This window comes from Dendrobates tinctorius, unplaced genomic scaffold, assembly GCF_039654945.1.
Source record: "Dendrobates tinctorius isolate UK_male_01 unplaced genomic scaffold, ASM3965494v1 ptg000003l, whole genome shotgun sequence".
Lineage (NCBI taxonomy): Eukaryota > Metazoa > Chordata > Amphibia > Anura > Dendrobatidae > Dendrobates > Dendrobates tinctorius.
Genome location: NW_027361671.1, coordinates 74795939 through 74811515, shown reverse-complemented (window position 1 = coordinate 74811515; position 15577 = coordinate 74795939). Strand labels below are relative to the sequence as shown.

General features: G+C 42.0%; 1 long non-coding RNA gene across 1 annotated transcript in view; it reads left to right on the top strand.

The window, feature by feature from the left end:
- The window catches only part of LOC141091585 (uncharacterized), a 219298-nt gene that overhangs the window by 82573 nt on the left and 121148 nt on the right, over positions 1–15577 (top strand). The window contains exon 2 of the long non-coding RNA XR_012232547.1: positions 9156–9199. This is a non-coding gene — a long non-coding RNA (uncharacterized lncRNA). The remainder of the gene's footprint in view (positions 1–9155; positions 9200–15577) is intronic.

The window sequence follows — 15577 nt, the reverse complement described above, 5'->3', positions numbered from 1 at the left end:
GGAAGCAAAAGACCAGAAAAAGCCATACACCTGACAAATGCTATTGAGAACTCTGCTATTAGAAGTGGAAAGGAAGAACAAAGACGAAAGAATCTAATTAATAAAAATATTGGAGAAAGAGAAACCAATCACAAACTAAAATGTTTCTATACTAATGCACAAAGCATGGGCAACAAACAAGGAGAATTGGAACTACTAACACAGGAAAAGAAATATGATGTCATTGGAATCACTGAAACTTGGTGGGACAATACACATGATTGGAATACAAGACTAGAAGGATACAACTTATTTGCAAGAAACAGACTTGATAAACGAGGAGGGGGTGTCGCATTGTATGTTAGAAACGCGTATATCTGCACAGAGATTGAAGCTTCAGAGACTGGGAGTTCTGTGGAAACTGTTTGGGTAAGAATACAAGGACAGAACAATGGAAAGGACACCATTGTAGGCATTTACTACAGGCCGCCTGTGCAAGCTGAAGCTATGGATGAACTCTTTATGCATCAAATGGCCAAGTTCTCCAAAAAATATGACATAGTTGTCATGGGAGATTTCAACTATCCAGACATTTGTTGGGAATCTCTCTCAGGCAAAACTAACAGGTCAAGGAAATTCTTATCCTCTCTTGCTGACAACTTTATCTTCCAAAAGGTAAGGGAGAAAACAAGGGGAACTGCTACCTTGGATCTAATCCTTATAAACAGGGAGGAAATGGTTGAGGAGGTAAAAGTGGCTGGGACCCTAGGAGGTAGCGACCATGCTATTTTAGAATTTTGGATAACTAGAGGCGGAAGACCTGTGAAGACTCAGACATCAAGGTTAGATTTCAGAAAGGCAGATTTTAAGGGATTCAGAAAGAGAATTGGAGGGATCCAATGGCTGGATATCCTTAAAGACAAAAATGTCCAGGAAGGATGGGAAATCTTGAAAAATGAAATTCTCAAAGCACAGTTGTTAACAATTCCGAAAAGAGGGAAGAATAGGAAGCAGTTAAGGAAACCAGGATGGATGAACACAGAACTTAAGCACATGCTAAAAAGGAAGAAAAAAATGTTTATAAAATGGAAAGAGGGAGGCATATCTAAAGAAGAATATAATGCTGTCTGCAGAACCTGCAGGGCACAAATCAGATTAACTAAAGCTGAAAATGAATTGAGGCTTGCAAGAGATGTCAAAAGCAATAATAAAGGATTTTGGGGATATGTCAAAAGTAAAAGAAAAGTCAAAGATGCTATAGGATTTTTACAGGATGAAAATGATGAAATGGTAAGACAGGATGTTGAGAAGGCTGAACTTTTAAATTCCTATTTTGCATCTGTTTTCTCTCAGAAAGGAAATGTAACATCAACTGTTATTCACTGTCCTATTAAGGGAATAGAAGAATCCAGGATATCTATAAACAGAAAGATAGTGAGGAAACACTTAGCTAGCCTAAATGAATTCAAGTCTCCAGGTCCAGATGAATTACACCCCAGAGTACTGAAGGAGATAGCAGAAGAAATTTTTGAACCCCTCTCTATAATCTTTGAAAATTCTTGGAGAACAGGAGAAGTGCCAGAAGACTGGAGAAGAGCAAATGTTGTTCCTATCTTCAAAAAGGGGAAGAAGGAGGACCCAGGTAACTATAGGCCGGTGAGTCTGACTTCTATACCAGGAAAGATCTTTGAACAAATTATTAAACAACATGTATGTCAATACCTGGATAAGAATGAAGTGATTAAACAGAGTCAGCATGGGTTTGTAACTAATAAGTCATGTCAGACTAACTTAATTTCCTTCTATGACGGTATCACTGATTGGGTGGATCAAGGAAATGCTGTAGATATAGTATATCTTGACTTCAGCAAAGCATTTGACAAAGTCTCTCATACAATCCTTATTGAAAAAATGATTAAGTATGGAATGGACAAGGCAACTGTTAGGTGGATTCATAACTGGCTTAGTGATCGGACCCAAAGAGTGGTCGTAAATGGCTGCACATCCAGTTGGAAGAATGTCTCAAGTGGGGTACCACAGGGCTCTGTCCTGGGCCCTGTATTGTTCAACATCTTTATCAACGATTTAGATGAAGGAATTGAGGGTAAACTGATTAAATTTGCTGATGACACAAAGCTAGGAGGGATAGCTAATACTAGAGAAGAGAGAGAGAGGATTCAAAAAGATTTAAATAAACTGGAGAAGTGGGCAGCAACTAACAGAATGGTTTTTAACAGGGAGAAATGCAAAGTACTACATCTGGGCAATAAAAATGGAAAAAACATATATAGAATGGGAGGAATAGGGCTAAGTGACAGCACATGTGAAAAAGACTTGGGTATACTAATAGATCACAGACTGAATATGAGTCAACAGTGTGATGCAGCAGCAAAAAAGGCAAATGCAATTCTAGGATGTATTAACAGAAGCATACAGTCTAGATCACGTGAAGTCATTATTTCCCTCTACTCCTCTTTGGTCAGACCTCATCTGGAATATTGTGTCCAGTTTTGGGCACCACATTTTAAAAAAGACATCAACAAACTGGAGCAAGTTCAGAAAAGAGCGACCAGAATGGTGACCGGTCTGCAAACCCTGTCTTATGAGGAAAGGTTGCAGGATTTGGGAATGTTTAGTTTGCAAAAGAGAAGACTGAGAGGAGACTTAATAGCTGTCTACAAATATCTAAAGGGCTGTCACATTGTAGAAGGATCAACTTTATTCTCATTTGCACAAGGAAAGACTAGAAGCAATGGGATGAAACTGAATGGGAGGAGACACAGATTAGATATTAGAAAAAACTTTTTGACAGTTAGAGTGATCAATAAGTGGAACAGGCTGCCACGAGAAGTGGTGAGTTCTCCTTCAATGGAAGTCTTCAAACAGAGGCTGGACAGACATCTGACTGGGATGATTTAGCGAATCCTGCTTTGAGCAGGGGGTTGGACCAGATGGCCCAGGAGGTCCCTTCCAACTCTACGATTCTATGATTCTATGAGCCCAATGTAAGTTTATGGGAGACCCGAGCATTTTTACCGCGATCCTCCCGGGGGTCCTTTTAAAATCTGAAAACGTCTGAAAATGATGGAAACACTGCTCAAATGACACGGGGACATCATGGAGATTGCCCCTGGAAGCATTCCTGACTCATAGTTCACAGCTTTAAATAATGTTGTCAGAGTTTCATGCCATTCTTACCGATGCACCAAAAAACATACCAAAACGAAACCAAAATGGATTTAGCTGGGAAATATGTTAAGGTACATCCTTTCCAGGTTAATAACTTGTATATAAGACAAAATAATTAAGCCCAGACCAATATGTTCCTCCAACACTTTGGCTATGTTCAGATGCAGCGTTTTTGAAGAGTTTTTCAACTTTAACATTGCTTTCAACCAATACAAATGCATTCAATGGGAAATGTCATTGTAACATTTAACAAACCTAGCTGACTATGTCATGTGTGACACATAAGCAGACACTTCTTGTTTCATTTATGAAGGAGGGACTCTTAAAGTCACAGAGCCTATTCTTACCGGGGCATCAGGCAGCATTAATCATCTTAAAGGGCCATTATTAAACACGACGCACCCCAATACCCCTTTCACGAGAGGTCCAGGAGAGCTTACAGAAAAAATGTTGCATTGAATGCAAGGCCTGGCTTGCCCCAAAGTTACATGCACCCCAATAAGTTTTTCAAGCCACGTACTGGATGGCCACCCGAAAATCCACTTCACATTATTCATTTCATAATCCCAAACTCTTTTCTTATGCAATGACTGCAAGGCCTGCCCTGCTGCCAAGTCATATGCACCCCAATAAACCTTTGAATCCATATACTGGAGGGGCACAAGAAAATCCACTTCACATAATTCATATTGTACTCCCATACTGTTTTCTTATGCATTGACAGCACGGCCTGCCCTGCTGCCAAGTCATCTGCACCCCAATATGCCTTTGAACCCAGGTACTGGATGGGCACAGGAAAATCCACTTCACATTATTCATTTTGTACTCCCATTCTGTTTTCTTATGCATTGACTGCAAGGCCTGCCCTGCTACCAAGTCATATGCACCCCAATAAGCCTTTGAAGCCACATACTGGAAGGGCACAGGAAAATTCACTTCACATTATTCCTTTTGTACTCCCATTCTGTTTTCTTAATAAAAAAATAATAATCTTTATTTTTTTATAGCGCTAACATATTCCGCAGCACTTCACAGTTTTGCACACATTATCATCACTGTCCCCAATGGGGCTCACAATCTAAATTCCCTATCAGTATGTCTTTAGAATGTGGGAGGAAACGGGAGTAACTGGAGAAACCCACACAAACATGGGGAGAACATACAAACTCCTTGCAGATGTTGTCCTTGGTGGGATTTGAACCGAGGACTCCAGCGCTACAAGGCTGCAGTGCAAACCAATGAGCCACCGTGCTACGCCTGCAAAGCCTGCCCTGCTACCAAGTCATATGCACCCCAATAACCCCAATCCCCCTTGGAAGAAACATGGAGGAGGGCCTCTTAACAAAAAATGTCCCATTAAAAAGGAGCGAGTCTCCTAGGCTTGGAATGCCCATACAGTAAGTGTTGGCTGTCAAACATTTTCCATAACAAGTATTTTATGCCAAGCAACACCACCCACCCTTGTTAGGAATTTGACCCTGGCTGTAGCAACATGGAACACGTTAACCCTGTTGATCTAGTGGGGGTGGATGATGAGGCGTGGAGGAAGGTCTGATTAAAAAATAGGTCCAATTTCTAAGAGCGGGTCTCATAAACTTGGAATGCCCATACGCTTGATGATGGTGCTATTTGACTGTAGGCAATGGCAGATGCAGGGCAGGCGGCATCTTCACATGCACCGTGTACTATTGATTGGCTTGCAAGCACAACACGGGAAGAAGCTGTGGTGTCACCTGCAGCCACTGTTCCTGCAGCATGGGGTTGGGCCCACAAAGTCGGGTGCTTTGCTGCCGTGTGCCTGATCATGCTGGTGGTGGTAAGGCTGGTAGTTTTGCTACCCCTGCTGATGCTGGCATGACAGGTTTTGCAAATGGCCTGTTTGGGGTTATCGGCAGAGTCTTTAAAAAATAACTAGACTTGGGAAGACCTAACAGTTGGACTGGTAACTTCCGTTAGGTTGGTGTTACAGGGAACAGTTGCATGCCTTCTGTCTGCAGCCACCACACTGCTTCTTCCTGCCTGAAGTGGTGCAACGCCTACCTCCCCCTGTGTGCTGCTGTCCTCGCTCTCCATGCCCTCCTGTCAGGTTGGGTCTGTTACTAGATCATCCACCACCTCATCTTCCACTTCCCCACCCTGGTCCTCCTCCTGACCTTCCTGCAATTGTCTCATCATCATCCACCTCTTGTGACCGTGGCTGCTCAAATATTTGTTCATCGCTACATGGAATATCATCTTACCCCGCTTCAAGTGGACCAGGCGAGAGGCACGAATCTCCAAATGGAAAACTAAACAGCTCTTTGGAGTGTCCGAGTGTGGGATCAGTTGTCTCAGGGCACTCAGCATGGTGAGAGGAAGGAGGATCAGGGTAAGGAATATGCGGTCCAGATTCACGACTACTGTGACTTGACCGTGTGGAAGACAGGGTGCTGGTGGTGGTGGATAAGTAACTGGAAGTATTATCCGCTAACCAACCAACAACATTTTCAAATTGCTCGGGCTTCAATAGTGCTGTCTTGCCACGGTCCCCTAGGGATTTGGACACTAAGGTCCAGTGAGAAGATGTGGGTGTTTTTTGTGGCCCAATTTCAGCTTGCCCACCACCTCGGTCTCGGCCTGCACCATCACGTCCACTTCCCCGTCCCTTGCCACATGCCTTGCCCATTGTAAATGGGCAAGAATATTATACATGTTCTCTACAAACGGCTGATTTGGGAGGCAACTTGTATGTGATACGTGTGCTGGAAAACCACACTTTTACCTATCTGGACTGTAGGTAAAAATGTATTTTGCCTTATCAGATTTGTGTCAAAAGTACGTTAACAGACTGCAAAAATATAAAATGTGTAGGCCTAAAATGGCCAAATATTTGGCACTGATAAATGAGGCCAGTTAGGGAGATACCACACTGACAAATGTGTGGCCTGTATTTTTTTTTATTTTTTGGCTAAAAAGTGCTGCATATAAGTACAGTGACTCCCAGGACAAAAAAGGAAAACTAGCCTAAACTGGCCAAATTTTAAGCACGCACAGATATGAGCTGCCAAGGAGATACCACACCAAAAAATGCGTGGTCTGTATTTTTTTTTTATTTTTTTGCTAAATAGTGCTGCATATAGGTACAGTGACACCCAGGGCAAAAAAGTAGAACCAGCCTAAACTGGCCAAACTTTGAGCCTGCACAGATATAAGCTGGCACGCAGCTACCACTATGACAAATGTGTGGCTTGTATTTTTTTTATTTTTTGCTAAATAGTACTGTATACAAGTACAGTGACCCCAGGACAAAAAAGGAAAACCAGCCTAAACGGGCCAAACTTGCATGCGCAGATAGGAGCTGGCACAGAGATACAACTACGACAATTGTGTGGCCTGTATTTTTTTTATTTTTTGGCTAAATTGTTCTGTATATATTTACAGTGACACCGAGGACAAAAAAGGAAAACTAGCTTAAACTGGCTAAACATTGAGCGCGCGCAGATAGGAGCTGGCACGGAGATACCACTACGACAAATGTGTGGCCTGTATGTTTTCTTATTTTTTTCCTAAATAATGCTGTATATAAGTACAGTGACACCCAGGACAAAAAAGGAAAATCAGCCTAAACTGGCCAAATTTTGAGCACACACATATAGGACCTACACGGAGATACCACTACGACAAATGTGTGGCCTGTATGTTTTTTATTTTTTTGCTAAATAATGCTGTATATAAGTACAGTGACACTCAGGACAAAAAAGGAAAACTAGCCTAAACTGGCAAAACTTTGAGCATGTGCAGATAGGAGCTGGCACGGAGATACCACTTCGACAAAAGTGTGGCCTGTATTTTTTTTTTTTTGCTAAATAGTGCTATATATAACTACAGTGGCAGACAGCAAAAAAAATGAATTTAGGGCTAAAAATGACCAAAATTTTTAGCAGATGGATGGATGAGGAGTGTCACAGATATACCACACTGTAAATTATGTTGCCTTTTTTTTGAGGGCGGGGGTCAGCAAAATAGTGTCAATCAATTGTGTAAGACACTCAGAAAAAAAATCTACTCAACCGTACCACATAAAAATTAAATATTTCTCTTCGCACTCAAAAGGGATATTTGGGACCCTTTAATATTGCTGGATTTTCACGCTGTGCTAGGAAAAGGATCTGGCTGTATTGGGCAGTGTCAAAAAGCAAATGGAGAAAAAAAAGGGCTCTGGATTGCTTTGCAATAAAAAAAGCTGTATTAACCATGGCCAAAAATTTTTTCAAAGCCAATTACACATGGGGCTAGGTAAATATGGGAAATATATCCTACAGGTAGCAGCAGCAGCAGCACCAGAACACAGGAAGGGTATGGATCCTCTTAATGTATGCAATGATATGTATATACACACACACAGTGCCTTCAGGCCTAGCACTGATGTTTATAGAGCGACATACACTACCCTGCCTACCTAACACTGGAACCTATATACTCTGGAATTAGTCCTTAGAAGGACTGTTGGTTTAGCTGGATTTGAGTAGTTTACGATGGTAGACCCCACACTGACTAATAAATCCCCAAATCTGATCCTATATCGTCAGCAGCTCTCCCTACACTATCTAAATCCGGAGCTGAATGCACCGAGCAGGGCGGCATCCGGTCTCTTTTACCCGTGATGATGCGGTCAGCCAATCACTGCACGACTATAACAAAGATGGCTGCGACATTTCATTGCCTGGCAGACAACCCCTGCATCGTGATTGGGTCTCTAAAGTTCACAAAAAAGCTGGGTGGAGACCCGAGTTCCTGCAGAGTAATCTTGGAAATGCTCGGTGCTCGCCGAGTACACTGAGTACCGTGATACTCGGGCGAGTAACGAGTAGTGGCAAGCACGTTCGCTCATCACTAGTCACTATGCAAAGACTCGAATTTTCAAAATGACACACTTCATTTTTATGTTTCCTGTAATGCTATTCCTAATTGATCAGTCTGGCAAATATTTCTTACCATAAAGAAGTGGAGAAAGGCTCTTGGACTAAATGTCAAAATCTATTACAATTTTAACCCCTCTCTTATATATGGCACCCAGGACCTGGGTGCAACTGGTAGCTATGTAGACCCTTTAGTTTCACCACTTGAAATTGGAATTTCCAGTAGCTACCTTTCAAGTAACACTCACCTGTATTTTGATGTTTTTACATTTCACTTCTCATGCACAGAGATATTTGATATAAAAAGTAAAGAAATGCTTAATATTATGGAAGCATTACATTGCTACTTATTTAGATTAGTCACTGTCATAGGGGAAAATTAAAACCCATAAACACATTTCCAGAAAGGGGCCATATCACCCTCACATTGAACCCATGGGATTAATTATAAGTGAAAAACTACTTATAGCTTGAGAAGTAAGAAACAAATTATAATTGGGGAAGTGAGAGAGCTGACACTTCAACCTCAATTGAAGTAGGGACCCCTGCAATGACCAGTAATTACCACCAGTTTTACTTTCAGAGCCAGACACCAAGCATGGGATTCTTTTATTCAGAGGCAGAGAAGTACGCAACAATCGGAAAAAACTTCCTCTGATCAATGCATGGGTCACAGACTTTTTGGAGTCGGTGGTCAGTGATGCATCAATCCAATATTTATGAGAAATATATTTTCAGCATTGTAACGAAGAGACGAACGTAACACATTCACTCACATCACAGTAATGTCATTCTAACTCCTTAATTGTTGCCCAATAGATGATGCTTTCCACCCCATGTTTCATCTCTAAAGAAAGGTAAAATTGCAATAGGAAATATGATGACAATATCTACTGCCTGGAACATCCAGGGGCATAGATATACTAAAAATTAGAGCTCTCATAATAGTTTAACAAACCTAGCACGTCCCACATCCAGCACCCATATGAACTCGCCAAGGGGAGGTATGAGGGTGTTAGCTTGAGTTTTTAAAAATGACAGTTTGGATGCCTGTCTTTGTTCATTCCTTTGTCCCATTTTCCTTACCAGAGGGCTTCTTTCCATAAAGATAAGAGCAATTCCTACAGTATCAGGTTTAGTACTTCTCTTTCATTATTCCTTTGTATCTTATGTAAATGTATACACTGTATTGTTTGTTCTCATTTTATATCATCTTTGTATATTTTTATATAAACACTGCGTACCTTTCTGGATTAAATATATAAAATTGAACAGCTCTGTTCCTCTTGCTCTGAAAACCGCACTCCTGAAGCCACACTTTACCTGTAATAGGTGTCCAATTGGCCTGTATAAACAATCGGTGGTGGCAGCTAGTATTTTTTTGTTATTGCGGAGGTGGCAGGGCAGGAACCATACCGGGGTATATATTTCATGCATTGGAATTGCATGTGTATATACCAAATGCTCACTGTGAGTTCCCCAATAACCGGCCCAGTAGGGAAACGAGCCGCTGCCTCGTCCGTCACTCATCAGTCAATTGGGTAATTGTCCTAAGGAGTGCAGGCAGCAGAGTTGCATCGCCTGACAAACTGGTGATAGCGGTGGGATTTGCACGGTCTCTCCGATGTTAACAGTGGGCCATAAGATTGTTTATGGCAGCATTCATTGGTTACGATACAAACTTTCTGCTATATACTAGACCGGGGTCCCCAACCTGTAGCTCGGGAGCCACATGTGGCTCGCGGTCCCATGAATTGTGGCTCGCGACTGTCTGCCAGCTTGGTGCATTAGGTCCAGCTCTAGCAAATGGGTATGAAGAGTACATCTCAAAATGGTGAATTTTATGAGCAGCCCTGCACAGACGTGCAGATCTGGATGCACATATACTGGTCTTAGGGGTTTAGAGATGATTTAGGTATAGTACACTGGAGGATGGTACTACCTGTAAGAGGATCTGCTCAAAGCTGGATGTGACAGTATGTTGGGAGTGCTTGATGGGAGAATACTGAATGGGGGTATTGTGGGAACCCCTGAATCTCAGTGTATTGCTTTGGAATGATTTCTGTGGAAAAGCTTTGTTTATCATTTATCATTTATCATTATACCTGTAATGGGGGCTTTGGTTGACACTACTTTGAAGGGGGTGGGAGCTGGATGTGGCTCACGACCCTCTCTTTGTGCTGAATGTGGCTCTCAAGGTCAGAAAGGTTGGGGACCACTGTACTAGACAAAAGCATCAGGAAACTTTCTATTATATACTAGGCAACAGCAGCAGGAAACTTTATGTTATATACTACACTGGGACCTCAATTTTTAGAAAAGAGGATATTTTGACCCTACAATTTTTATACATACTTTCCAACGCCAAATTATGCAAACTTGAATGCTTATTGGATGAAGCAGATCAGGTGATGAATATTTTTGTATTGAGGAAGGGTGAGGTCTAAGAACATCAAAAATTGTTAAAAGTTTTACAGAAAGATGCAATACTTTTGAAATTGCTAAGATATTGGGCTATATTCACAAAACCATCAAACGTTTTGTAGACAAAATAGACACACATTAGCTGAAAAAGGTTTGATAAGAATCAAATGTGAAGCAACCAGCAACCTGTTATCCTCCAGTTTTGTCATATTCTAGAACTATGGCTGAGGTGAGGATGGCTGAAACCCAACACCCACTGATCAAGACTCAGAAGTTGAAACGTAGCAAAAAATATCTGAAGACAAATTTTGACAGACCAGATGGATGGGTCTGTGGCTGTATCCTTAATAGGCATAGACCTCCGCTTCAACTCAGATGCCTACAAGATGGAGGTGGTGTACTGCAATGCTGGTATTATTTAAGATGAGCTAGTTGGACCCTTTCAGGGTTGAAGATGGACACAAAATCTACTCCCAACCTTACTGCCATTATTAAAAAAACATTTTCTTAAAGCAGTAATATAGGACAAAGTCTGATTCTCTTTAAAGATGAAAGAATAATGACATGGCCCACTTCCTCAATTGTCTCAAACCCTATTGAGAACTTATGGTCCCTTCTTAAATTTGTGATTCACGATGAAGGAAAACAGTACACATCTCTGATCAGTGTCTAGGAGGCTGTGGTTGGTTCTGACCAAAAACTTAATTATCAACAGATTAAGAAACACAAAGACTCCATGGATGGAAGGTGTGTGGCTGGTATTCTTTCTTCTCCTAAGAAATACAATACATGACTTTTTCTTCTTTGGATATTCAGGTTTCATGCTTATTACCATTTTGGATTGACTAACAGCACTGTAGTTGTTCAGTATTAAAATGAATCTTCAAAAACACAAATTGCCTAATTCTGTACACTCTGTAGATAGCAATCTGGGGGTCCCTAATAAACCGTTGCCTCGGTCATCATATTGATATGCATTATTCACAAGGTTCATGTTCTAGTATTTACATGTAACACGAAGATTAGGATCCTGCCACACAGCAACCTCTGTGATATGTCAGCCTTTCTACTAAAACCTGTCTAACACTGGGTACCCAAGGGTTTGCTATGCTGCTGCCCTGACATTGCCACAATAATGCCTTGATTCAATAGGGTTAACTTTTATGTATGATCATTTTGATCATATCTTTATCAGATTCTAATATAGAAGTCATTTGATCTAAAATACTGATGCAATTTTTACTGTAGATTAGAAACCTGGCATAGGCTTTCTGCAGGCTAATGTAGGAGCTTATGTTAAAATAGATGTATCTAATAAAATGCCAGCATATAGCTCTGTGCCCAGCACAATAGAAAATGATAACAATAATTAAATCAATAGGAGATATTATTGCCAGTTCACATACTGTATAAGCTCTGATACATTAAATATTTCACTTTAATGATCCGCTAAGGTCTCTTGGGTCAAGTGTGCGAATGCTGCTGTTTAATCAGTTCATTAATGATGTTGTTTTAGGGCAAAATTTGCTCAGTTATTCAACTAAATTTGCGCTTGTTCTCTGCTAAAATGCAATTAGCAGAAGATCACAGTTATGGCTTATTTAAAGCAAATTACTCCAAAACACCAGTGAATTTAATTGCATGTTGTGTGATTTACCACCAGTGACTGGTAAAGCGTTGGCTGTATTGTAATCTTCTATGATTCATCTTCAGTTCAGAAAAAAAAAATCCCACCATCAAATAACATGTACCGTGTAAGCAAACAAAAGAGGATTGAAATGCTGTTGCTAAGAAACAATGTATCCCATTGCTATTACTGTTGATCTGAAAAGCTTCTTCAGCCTCTGTTATTACAGTGTAAAGGCAATTGATAATGGTTTTAGCTTTCCAGTATGTTGCATGCTTTATAGCAAAATGTGTTATGTGTTTAAAAACTATTAAAGATTTTCTGTACTGTACTAGAAACATATTTATTTAATATTAAATATTAGATTCTCACATGGTTGGAAGCATTCTTTGAAAGTGAACATATTGAGTATTGAAACAGAATAGAATGGAGGTTAATACTTTGGTTAAGAACATTTCTAAGGGTGCTTTCACATTGTGTTTTGGTACCTGTTCATTGGTTCCAAAAACTAGGCGTGAGCGCCAACAAGGCCATAGACTATAATGGTGTCGACAGAGCGAATTTGCTCTTTGACGGGCATCGTATACGTCTACTAGATCCTGACACTGAGAGATAGTAGACTGTGTCTGAGTGTCCGTATCCAGTAGGCGTACATGCCTGAAAATGATGCTTGACAGAGCACCATTATAGTCATTCACCCGAATCCCATTTTAAGGGGATTTCAGACGTAAGCCCCGACGAGACCAAAATACTAAAGCCAAAAGGCAGTGTTAAAGCACCCTAATATTATATCATTCAGCTGAAAAATGTCTGTATCATGTGGCGAGGGGCCCAAGCACTAAACCACTTAACTATACATTTATATTATTTTATTTCATCATGTAACACTATTATACCTATATTAGGCCAGGGCTAAATATTACCTACATACTATTCTGAACAATACACAGTATACTTTTTTTATCAATAACACCACTGTACTAAGCCAAGATAATATGACTTCAGAACAAAGCACACTATACAAAGCACAACCAAACATTATTAAACAAGATACACTCTAAAAAGACTAATATTACTACCATAAAATGACCACATAGCATTATATATCAGTTGTGCAAATGGCCATGGCATCATTTTGACAAATTGTATCTGTAGTGTTTTTAACAAAGGCCATTTTGCATATCACTTTTCCAGTAATATCCGCACCAACTACCAGCCTACACAAAATCCTGAAACTGCTGCTACTCATGTCTATGACTCAAACAATAATGTCCATGTCACGCCACTGCAATGCAGATAAATGCAAGCTCCACTAGATGGCAATAGAGTGGAGGTAGGATTGCACACAGCAAGGCCATACCTGCAATGCAGCGGCAAGCCCACCACCAAGTGGCAGCAGAATAGTCAAACAAGCCAGGTTGATATAAGACTGTAGCTGTTACGGCTTGGCGAGGCAAACCTCCAAGAGTGGACCCTCTGGATCGTGGCACCGAGGACCCCCGAGCGAGCGGACTAGGTGGAGCCGACCCCTATACAGGGATCGTTAGGAGCAGGCCCTGGAGCTCGAATGACATGATAGCCAGTACCAAGAAGGGCGGCTCTTTAGGGAAGCTGGAATCCCCGCTACAGGACAGAGAGAGCATTGGGTGACAGAGTGGCGTGCAGGAGGTGGATCAGCAGTGGAACTGGTGGACAAGAAGGAATCATGTAACGGCAGGACAGAGCTGGAAACCCAGGAGGCACGGACAAGACACAGGACAGGCAGGCAGGCTAGGACACAGGACAGGCAGGCAGGCTAGGACACAGGAGAAGCAGTCATGGCTAGGACTCAGGACAGGCAGGCACAGCTGGAACACAGGAGAGGCAGGCGAGGCTTGAGCAGAGTTGGGGAGTCAAAAGCAGGAAGAGGACAAGATGATGCTGCTGAGAAGAAACAAGGCCAAATGTTAGAGAAACTAAGATCAGGCGCCTCCATTAAGGAAGGGAGGCCTGATATACCTGGCCCACAAAGTCCCACTGGTCCGGCGGAGCTTCCGGGTCAGGGCACCTCTGGAGCTCAGGGAGAGGAGGTGACATGCGGCCATGGCCTACGTCGCATGCGCAGAGGCACTATCGGACGTGGACCTGTCAGACGGCGCGAGCCCCGACGTGGAGAAGGAAGCGCCGCTGGAGCAAGGATGTGAGTATGAGTGAAGGCGGCCGTGGCGGCCGTAACAGTACCGCAGTACAAAAGGAATAAGCAAACACAGAGTCACAAACAAGCCAAATGTGTCAGTATTGGTCAGGAGCAGATATGCCAAAGACAAGAGACAAAACAACAAGTCAGGGTCCAAGCCAAGTCAAATCCAGAGAGTCAATACACGAAAGGAAAACACTGAATCGGGAAGGGAAGAGGGTATAAACAGACACAGGTACAGTAAGCAAGCAGGAGGAGAAATCAGGGCAAACATCGTAAGCCACACACACCGTACCCAGAAACTATAGCCAACATGGTCTGCAGGACGCAGCGGAGATAAATAGCAAACCCGAGACCAGACTGAGGCTGAGAAAGTTAACCCCTGGCATAACCAGACCGGAAAAAGGGGAGGGGGAGGACAGGACTCAAAACCCTGTCTGGATCATGACAGTACACTTCAATAATAACGTCCATTTAAATAAAAATGCCCTCTGCATGCACTCTTAAATAATAATGTCCCCTCTAGTAATAATTGTCCATCCATGACCCCTAGAAAGCCGCCTCAAGAAATAATGTCCCCAAATCACACCGTTCAGTGGTAATGCCCTCAGAGTGCTTTCTTTAATAATCGTGCCTTGATAGTGACCTTGACCACTTTCTGTGTTAATGGCCCTTGAAAGTCCTTTCCAGGAATAATTTCCCAACATCGAGGATTCTATTACAGTAATAATGCCCAGCAGAGTCCTCCTTTAGTAATAATGCCCACCTTGGTGTACTCTTTAATATGAATGCTTTCAGAGCACCCCTTCTGGTAATAATTATCCAAAAGTGCCTCCTTCAGCAATAATGCACCATCCGAACATGGTATTCAGTAATAATGCCCTTCAGAGTGACCCCTTTTGTAAAAATACCCCTATGTGCTGCACCCCTTCTAAAAATTAAGTTTATGCTCACCTAATCTCATCCCTTGGTACAGCAAGTCTTCTGCAGCAATGTAGTGACTAGAATTGAGCGAAACGGGTCGTAAAAATTCAAAAGTCGACGACTTTCGCCAAAGTTGGGTTTCATGAAACGAAACCCGACCTTAGCGTGAGGTCGGCCACGAGGTCGGCGACTTTAGCGCCAAAGTCACGTTTCAAAAGATGCTTTAGCACCCTTTTTCAGCCAATCAGGAAGAATGGACACTGTGGACAACGTGATGACATAGGCAGCGGTCACCACCATCTTGGAGAAGGGCATGCAAGTAATTGGCTTGCTTTGCGTCACAGGGGATATAAAAGGGCG